Source organism: Lissotriton helveticus, chromosome 12, assembly GCF_964261635.1.
Source record: "Lissotriton helveticus chromosome 12, aLisHel1.1, whole genome shotgun sequence".
In the NCBI taxonomy this organism is placed as follows: Eukaryota; Metazoa; Chordata; class Amphibia; order Caudata; family Salamandridae; genus Lissotriton; species Lissotriton helveticus.
This window is the reverse complement of record NC_136073.1, coordinates 603,399,842-603,409,010: the sequence shown is the minus strand read 5'-3', so window position 1 is coordinate 603,409,010 and position 9,169 is coordinate 603,399,842. Positions and strand designations below refer to the sequence as shown.

The window sequence follows — 9,169 nt, the reverse complement described above, 5'->3', positions numbered from 1 at the left end:
AACTGCTGCTTCATTACGTACGGACGTCGCGTGATGCCTCTTCCGGATACAAATCGTACGTATATTTCAGTCGTATGGTTTTTAGTACGAATCGTACAGAGATCTGCTTTGGGTTCGGATCGTGCTTCATCGTACGTACAGGGACGTTGAAGGTGTATGATTCGTACGGGAAACATGCTTCGGGATTTTACCGAATCGGAATCGCCCCATAAAGTAAGGAATGTCACACACAAGAAATATGAAACTTAGCACCTATGTACCAGTAAAACAAAATGATGAACGACAAATACAAATTTTTGAATCACAAAAAAGGATACATCATGCTAATGGACACAAATTACACTAAAACATGTCAATGTTGTTCAGTGGCTTAATGCACCCAGCACAAGCTTCATGAGCAAATCTTGGTAAGTGCATTTTACATATTTCCGAAGTCGATAAAAAGAGTGCAAATGGTGGTTAAGCTTATATTTCTTGTACTCAGTTTAATAGGGTGATCCTCTCATATATCGTACTTCATTCTCATTTATGAGCTAACAGGTTGGCGTTTGTTCCTCTTCTCCACTAAATATACATATATATAAATATACCTGCCAATAGACCCGATTTAGGCAGAAAACTCTCGATTTTAAAATGCAAAATTGCTTTATTTTTCTGTCTCCCGCCTGAAATTGCCTCCTCTTCAATATAAGTCAATGGAAAAAGACATTCTCCTGATATCTTTTTCAAATCTCCTCCTACTTTCCTCTTCTAAAATGTCGACATGTATGTTATAATCTGCTATACAGGTATACGTCTAACTAAGAAGGCTAGCCTGTGGCGTTGTAGAGCTGCTTAGAGTCCAGTGTAAAGAATAAGAGAGATTAGAAGGACAACTGAGGGCACCATTGTAAGACGTTAGCGTTAGTCGCAGCTTCAGTGAAGACGGCTGCTCATATTTTACTGTTGGAGAGTGCACGGTACACATACAGGTGTAGAATTTCACTCACTGGCCGCCCTTTCGTACTTTCAGTTTCCTTTGCTTTTATTTCCTGCTCACGACAGACGGTGGCTACGCGAAATGACCAAAGAGCTCGGTTCCATACGAAAGGTAAGAAACATTAATTCACATTTACACCCACCTCCGGGACAAATCCGCAATTTAATTTTCTGTTGATCTTACAACAAACAGCAAAGGGCGCGGCTCAGAGAAGTGGAAAGGTAAAGTGTTGAAGTTGCTCGTTACAAGCTTGCAGCGTTAACCTTACACACTTGTGAACGTTTCATGACGCAAGTTTTTATTTAGTCTTATCACCCTTGGTGCATCGCAGTTGTCCCCGAAGGATGTTTTACATTTGGGACAGTGATGTGTTTTAAATGTGCTTGGTGACTAACCAGTTCTTAATTGGTAAAATAATGAATAATTGCAGGTGCATAAAGCTCAGCTTATATACCCGGGATCGGCGCCATTAAACGACAGCACGCGGAATACCAAACAAATGATCTGCCAGTCCTGAATCCACCTCGTGCCTCTTTAAGTAACTACTAAACACTCCCTGCCCCTTTATCTCACCGTTGCAGGTTCGGACTTTGTCCCATGGTTACGGTATCCTGGCTTCCTCTTCCTCCTTTCCTCTTTGTATGTTTTTCATTTTCTTGCTCTCCGGGGAACTCTGATGAGAAAAATTAAGTGCTGGTCCCCAAGGAGTGCCCGTGGCACCAATTGGCAACGACTGGCTCAAATTAAGCACTGTTCATCCCACGATTCCATGTCACATGAATATATAGTATGAAAGTTCTTGCTTTCCCTTCATTATTTTTTATTGGCTGTGATAATTCATTTGTTTGATTATAGGATTTCATTGGCTTCATAGAGACCCGATTTATATGTTGGCGTAGAGAGATGTCCGAATCACTGTTTTTCAGAATGACAATCTGACTCCCTATTAAATTGATTGTGGAGGATAGCTTGCCATTGTTTAATTTCACTCCTGACACTTTTTTCACCTTGTATATAATTTGAATCTGCTCCGCTGTAATATAGTTGTAGCAGCAGTCCAGGGAGACATTCTGTCTCCTTGGTAAACCCCCATGATGGAGCATGTCATCAACTATGTTGATGAGTGAGGGTTTTATTTTCAAAATATTGAATTTTTCCACATAGCCAGTCTCCTGTGTCTTTGTTCAGTATTTAAAGTTTTTTTGCATTTAATGTGAGAGCCCTAGTTTTCATGATTATGTGCATACTTAAGTATTGGAATTGATGATTCCTCTATAGCATTTAGGTCACTCCTTTGTTGTCATTTAAATAGTTTTTTGTGGGGGACAGGAGTGTCCTTTATCCCTACCTCTCTTGTTGTTCTTGATGTCGAGAGAACCCAGTCACAACAGCCTTTCCTGCCAACAAAATGGCCCTACCGTCCAATTTAAATGCGGGACGACCCTAATTTGACGATGGTGAACACTTCGGGGCATATTTATGAGCCCCTTTGCGTCGCAGTGCAGAAGAGCAGCAAATGAAACAGGAGATTTATGAAGCCACGCTAGGACACCTTGAGTGTCCCTGCGTGGCTTCATAAATCTCGAGCAATATCGCTGCATTGCATTACTCAGCGCCAGGGAGGCGTTTTCATGGGCGTTACATGGGTGATCCCAAACAACATCCCTGGCTTTTGACGCATTCTCAGATTTACAAGAACAGGTAAACTTGGGAATATGCCCAAAAATGCCTTCCCAGTAGAGGTGTGACAAGGAGAAAGCCTCTCATGATTGTTTTTGTGCAGGAAGGTACCCCTTCCAGCATAAAAATAATCCTGCATGTAACGCAGGCATCCTTGCACCATGAAGCAAGGGTGCCTGTGTTGGCACTAAGCAGCCAAAAGGGCACCAGCACTGGGGAAAGGACAGGAATGTGCCAAATTGTCCTCTTATACGGTGCATTCCTGCTCTTAACCTGTCGGTAGCGTAGCAAGGTGACTTGCTGTGTTGCTCTGACTTCCTCATAAATAGGCCCCTACTTCTCCGCTGTGGTCAGACTCCTCCAATGTCCAGAGGGAGTAAGGGCAGTCGGAGAATGGGCGATATATTTCCACCCACCCAATTTAGATAGGCTGACATATATCCATTTTTCAGTGCCTGTCCCTGCCAAGGAAAGCCTTGTGGGAAGGAGCACTGAAAAGTGCTCAATGCCCCCCTCTCCCAGGGAGGAAACTAATGGTGAGCGGGCATTGTTTAAAAAAAAAAAAAAGAAAATCCCACTTTGGGATTTTATTTTTAAATCTAAACAAAATTGTAACATTGCCCTACAGGTCCGTCAAGTTTGACGGAGCAGTCTGGCAAAGTTGCAGCACATTGACAGGAACCTCCGAGTCAGTGCTTGAAATGTCTGCCAGCCTAATGGATATTTCAGAAGTTGGCAGTCGAGACCTCTGCCAGGATGACGCAGCAATTTACTCCGTCGCACCTCTTGGGACTCCCCCAGGTTTCTAGTTTTCAGAAATGTCTGGGTTTTGTAGGTTTGCCTAAGTGGCAACTAAGCACTGGCCCACCACAGCTACTCCCATTGCCAAATCAGGCAGATGGGGGAAATCCATTAATAATGCCACTGGCAATACAGAAAGGCTCCAGTACCTTTTTTGGGAGTTGGGCGCATTGTCCCGTGCATAGTGGGCCGTCTCCACCTTTTGTTTTTTTATTCATCACTTCTATCTGGTGGGCTTTCTTTCCCTGGGCTCAGATTGGGCAAAAATCCCCCAAAATTCCACCACGGAGTGCCAGGGGAAAAAAGATTGTACTTCCTTTTTTCGTGGTTTGGGTATGTTACTGTGCATGGTAAGCTGCCCCAGTCCGTTTTTGTTTTTTTAATTTTTTTTCATCTATCCCCAGTGTCTAGTGAGCTTTCTGTCCCTCCAAGGGTCGCAGATTTGGGACAAACCTGCTTTTGTTCAATGACAAAGTTGGCTCTGAGCATGCAGCAGCTGATGATCGTTCACTTTTTAATGCCTGAATGTGCATAGTTTTAATTTTAAATAGCTGCTTTAGAAGCCTATTCACCGACCTTCGTTGCAGCTATCGACCATGTTTCTGATACAAAAAATAAGGTACTTAACCATTAAAGTCAATTTAGCATATCAAGGTTCAATAAATGAAAACTCCCTTGGGATGAAAGGCAGCATTGTTTGATTATTGCTTGGCTGCAAAACCATGTTGCCAATGTCCTGACTTCGCTTCACTTATCCTGTTCCTTACAATACTAACTCAAGGCTATCTGCTCTAGACAGTAAGATGCTCATTTAGCCCTTGTGTTTTCTTTACAGACCAGCATTTAGAATGGGAAACCAATGAATCTTAGAATATAATAAAACATAAGAGAGAATTAGCTGCTTAAACAAGACGTGGAACAACTTGAGCACAACGGGTAAAGCAAGGAGCCCCCTTGGCTTTCTGTAATACACTTGCCACCAAATCACCAGTTATAAGCAAGCATCTCACTCATCGTGTATGCTTAATGTCTTCCTAAACCCCCCCCTGCCTTCTTGGATTTTATGTGAGGACATATCACTAGGCATGCTTCCAACATGGTATTCACGTTTTCATGCAATTTGTTAAACAACTGCATGACAAAGCAAGAAGACAAGCTACAATAGACTATGCATATTTGGTCTAAACCTCCACACAATAACAAGTAACCTGCTATTCAATTCACATGCATATTGATTTGAGATTGCTACAAGTTGTGTGCTATGTTTGCTCCCAAAATTAGACTTATTTTCATGCACATAGTATGAAATGTGGATATTAATTGACGGGGTGTGTGTACTCACCTCAAACAATAACCACAGTCCTTTTCATGGTGAACCATCAGAGTCACTAAATTAACCTAAGCTCAACACTCTGGTAGATGTGGCACAGAGAGAGCAGGTCTATTTTAGAGGGAATGTGTAATGTATTAATGCAGTACTCAAACAGTAATAAGGTCACAACACAACACAAGAAAATTCCAAGCCACAACAAATAGGGAGAAGGGAGCAGAGCACGTGGCCGGGAACATGGCGGCCGGCTAGTTCGGCTGTCAGCTCTCCCCATAAACCTCTGGATTCCAGACTGAGTTGGAAGAGAAAAACACTAGCCCCCAGATTCATCAAGAACACATTTTGCTAATCCTTAATAGCGAAAAATACTGAATCGCTATTAAGGAATAGCAAAATGCTATTCATCAAGAAATCACTAAAAAAATAGCGATTTCTAATAATTCCTTAATTGCGACTCGCAAATTGCGAGTCGCAATTAAGGAATATCGCCCCATTCATTCCTATGGGCCTAGAGGCCCATAGGAATGAATGGGAAGACAATCTCAATTTGCTAATCGCAATTAGCAATTCACAAATTGAGATTGCGATTTCAAGGGTGCAGGGGTGTCCAAAGGACACCCTGTTGCACTCCTGAAATTGATGTGGCCACATATGTTGCGCACACACATGCCCTTGGGTCATGTGTGTGCGCAACATAAAACTTTGAAAAATGCACTTTAGTGCATTTTTCAAAGTTTTTGCAAATTACCACGAAGTTGTAGTTCATGGTAATTTACGTGCACTAATAGCGAATTCATTTGGTCGCAGTTGGTGGTATTAATTCCAGGTATTGGCGCCACAAAGGAAAGTACACCTGTGTTATTTGCAACGAATAGTTATTTGGACGGTGCTAAAAGGAGAAGAGAACCACACTCTCTCTTCTAATTCGGCTAGGGCCACACAAAACTGAAACTCCTTAGCACACGTTAGATAATTCAGAATATATATATGTAATTTTCATCATACAACAAAATACATTCTTAAATAATTGGATCCTTATTAGTCAAGGTGTTCTTTGGTGTTGTTTTATTTCAGGATACGTCACAGCCAACAGGAAGCATACTTAGCAGAGGGGACGGAGTCCGCGAACTAGACGTAACAGCGAAAGCTGCCTTTGTGAATACCTAAATACTGAATACTGCACCAAGAACCGCGTGATACGAACAAGGTCCCCTAACAGAACCCCTTGAGGGTTGGAAATATCACCTCAACTACTAAACAGCATCACTAAGAAGACTAGCCTTGAGAAAGTCGTGGGTTACATTCCCATTACGACGAAACACGTGTTGGCTGTGACGTATCCTGAAATAAAACAACACCAAAGAACACCTTGACTAATAAGGATCCAATTATTTAAGAATGTATTTTGTTGTATGATGAAAATTACATATATATATTCTGAATTATCTAACGTGTGCTAAGGAGTTTCAGTAATAGCGAATTCGCAATTTTAAAATGGTTGATGAATTGCATTTAAGGAATCTCAAATTGAGATTCCTTAAATGCAAATAATCGCAATTTAGCGATTTCTAGATTTGTGATTTTTGCATTTGGGATGTTGAATCCCAAATGCAAAAATAGCGCTCGCAAAGGGCCAGATTCTCAGAATCTGGCCCTTTGTGAGCCGATTTTGCTTTGATGAATCGGAATGCCCAGAGCCGTGAGCCAGCCATCTCTTTCTCCTTCTATTTGCAAACTGTAACCACATTAAACTCGCTTCCTCACCCTGTAGCGGGTCGCGGTTGCGGAGACAGGCTTGGGTGATCCCTCCCTCCGCCTTTGGCGTCTTTCCCAAGTAGGCGGCGTGGGTTGCCGCTCCTAACTTCTGCGGGGGCTGGGAGGAAGCAGCTTTGCAGTTCTGAGGCTGCAGCTCCTGATTTTGGTGCACCTGAGTTTTCTCGCCTGTGTTTCCCACGCTCTGGGTATTTTCCACGGAGCAGTGCACGCCCGGTCCCGGGCTTCCTTGATCACAGCGACCCATACGGTCGAGCAGCCAGCGGATTGACCTTTATTTGTGGCGGAACCTCAGCCGATTCCGTGTTCAGTGGTTACTGAGGGTAAGATCTCATTGATTTACTTCACTTTAGATCCATTTTGACTTACTCTGACTTACTTTAAGTTCCTTATTTTGATGTACTTGGATTTATTCTATGATATACAGGAAGTTGTCTTGAAGGTGTCGGGCAGTTTTTTGTTTTTTTTAACAAGAGGCATTATTACAAAGCAGTCTGGCTTGGTGAGGATCTGGGGTGCCCCCTATCCACTTTGGGGGCCAACAGTTTCAAGTCGCTTATAACGTTGCCTCAAAGAGGCAGGCAGCCGCTAGGATTTCCTTTCGGGGGACCATGAGAAGAATCTGTTGTACTCGTCTCCCCAAAGAAACTCTGATTAAGGCCTCATTAAAAGGAGCTGACATAGAGCTGACACCTCTGAATCCCTTTGAAATTGTGCTGGGGAGGTATCTTATTTCGATTTTCACTAATTCACCTTTGTAAGCAGTTACTACAGTCTCTTCTTTAGTCCCTCACATGAGCCCTAGATGTTTCAAAGGAGCTTCTATTGGCGAGTTGCCACCGGTACAGCACACCCCTCGGAAGAGGGGTGCAGGCTGGGACAAAAGCAAACAAGTGGGGTTGGGGGTCGTACATGGACCAGCCACAATTCCTCCTATAGTAGCCTCTAATTCTGATACTATAATCCCGATACTACAACTGTGTCTTCCGTTCTGTCATTGCAAGCTACAAGAGCTGCTGTGCCATCAGAAGGGAAGAGCCCCTACCTGGTATACATTAGGAAATAATCTGTGGGCCTGGAAAATCATCAGACATCGCTTTTGGGGTACCACCTGATCCTAGGTCTGGAAGAGCGGTCTTGAAAAAAGCGAGTATAAGACCGGAAGTAAACTCTCTCTTGTCTCTGATCTATCTCATTTCTCTTCTATATCCCCACCAATACGGCCGCGGAAAGACTCCACTCAGCTGAAAATAACTCCTTCTCTTCGATATTTCTTTAAGGTGCTACCGTTAGATCAACAAGCTTGTCAGCCTAATATACCTCAGGTAGACAGGCAATCATTATCTCACGTCACTCCTTTCACTGAGAAAATTGCTGATCTTAAAATGGCCAATACAGGAGAAGGAGTAGAAGAAGTAGAAAGCACCGTGACTGTACAGGAAACCGATCCTAATTTTTCAACGTTTAGTAGATCTCAAGTTCTAAGTGTAGAGCATGAAGATCAGGCTATTTGTATTGAGGAAGTTACTCAGGCCTCTAAGCAGTTATCTCTGGAGCATAGATTGGCCCATCCTCTTGAGACGCAGAGTTCTAACCAATCAGAATTGATGAAGATGCTGGGGAATCTTACCTCGGAGATTAGGAGTGAATTTGCTATTTCAGAAAGGAATCTGGCAAAAATCCAAGACACATGTGAAACGTTGCAGGTGAAAGTCTCTGCTATTATGGAGAGGATTTGTCAGATAGAAACATCTGTGGAGGCTTTAAATAAGGAAGTAGAAGTAAATTGTGTCGAAATTCAGTTGCTAAAAAGTAGTGAAAAATCTTTGATGGATAAAATGGAAGCCTTAGAAAACAACAGCAGGCGTAACAACATCAAGATGTTAAATGTCCCTGAGGGTCTGGAGAGTGATAAGATTAAAGGTTTCTTTATAAAGTTGTTAAAATAGTTTATCCTGTCCATTGACTCCCTAGACCTGGAGGCAGATATTCAGAGAATCCACAGAGATCCCTTCATAAAAAATACCAATAGAACAACACCTGGAAGAATTCTGGTAAACTTTAAAACATTTCTTCTGAAAGAGCGGATTTTATCTGAGGCACTTAAAACTGGCTCCCACACAAAGGGTTCCTGGTCCTTTCGAATTAGAACAGATCTGTCTAGAATTACCCAAGAAAGACAATGGGAATTGGGGAAGTTCATACCGATTTTAAGATCATTAGGGGCAACAGCTCAAAGTAAAAGCTGCTAAAAGTAATGTGGAACAACAAAATTACCAATTTTAGAGATCCGAAGGAGGTGGGACATTTCATAGAGCAAATTAAGGCTCAGGGTTGAAGTTGATCTTTGCATTGTAATATAGTGTAACACATATGCTATCCGGAGGGGAGGGGAGGGAACTTGACTGGGCGGCTTATTATCATCCCAGGTCAATGTTAGGGAGGGGTCCCATGGAAGGGATGGGTGGGCACAGCTTGAAGAAGCACATTTATATTATTTTTTTTCCACTGGGTGGGGTGTAAATTAGGGAAAAAAGAAAATAAAAGTCCTCATTTGACAAATAGACAACATAGCACAAATAAAAGTGGGCGGTTATGTGATCAAC

General features: G+C 42.5%; 1 protein-coding gene across 1 annotated transcript in view; it reads left to right on the top strand.

Moving 5' to 3' along the window:
* The first annotated feature begins 1,031 nt into the window (after window positions 1-1,031).
* The window catches only part of LOC144798401 (NACHT, LRR and PYD domains-containing protein 3-like), a 546,600-nt gene continuing 538,462 nt past the window's right edge, over window positions 1,032-9,169 (top strand). Inside the window, exon 1 of the mRNA XM_078669258.1 lies at window positions 1,032-1,090. The gene's annotated coding sequence lies outside the window, so the exon portion shown is untranslated. The remainder of the gene's footprint in view (window positions 1,091-9,169) is intronic.